The following is a 436-nucleotide window of genomic DNA, read 5'->3' as shown; positions in this document are numbered from 1 at the left end:
GCTCTGGTGGTGTCCTTACCCAAAAGTAATAAACTACACTCTCCTGTGGTGTGTCCTTACGAAAGTAACAACTACACTCCTGGTGGTGTCCTTACGAAAGTAACGACTACACTCTCCTGGTGGTGTCCTTACGAAGTAATAACTACACTCTCTGGTGGTGTCCTTACGAAAGAACGAACTACACTCTCCTTGTGTGTCCTTACGAAAGTAATAACTACACTCTCCTGTGTGTCCTTTAAAGTAAACTTACACTCGCCTGTGGTGTCCTTACGAAAGTAACTACACTCTCCTGGTGGTGTCCTTACGAAAGTAACAACTACACTTCCTGGTGGTGTCCTTACAAAGTAACAACTACACTCTCCTGATGGTGTCTTATGAAAGGTAACAACTACACTTCCTGATGGTATCTTACGAAAGTAACAACTACACTCTCCTG

Source organism: Salvelinus sp. IW2-2015, linkage group LG1, assembly GCF_002910315.2.
Source record: "Salvelinus sp. IW2-2015 linkage group LG1, ASM291031v2, whole genome shotgun sequence".
In the NCBI taxonomy this organism is placed as follows: Eukaryota; Metazoa; Chordata; class Actinopteri; order Salmoniformes; family Salmonidae; genus Salvelinus; species Salvelinus sp. IW2-2015.
The sequence above is the reverse complement of the archived record's forward strand: the minus strand, read 5'-3'. Positions refer to the sequence as shown.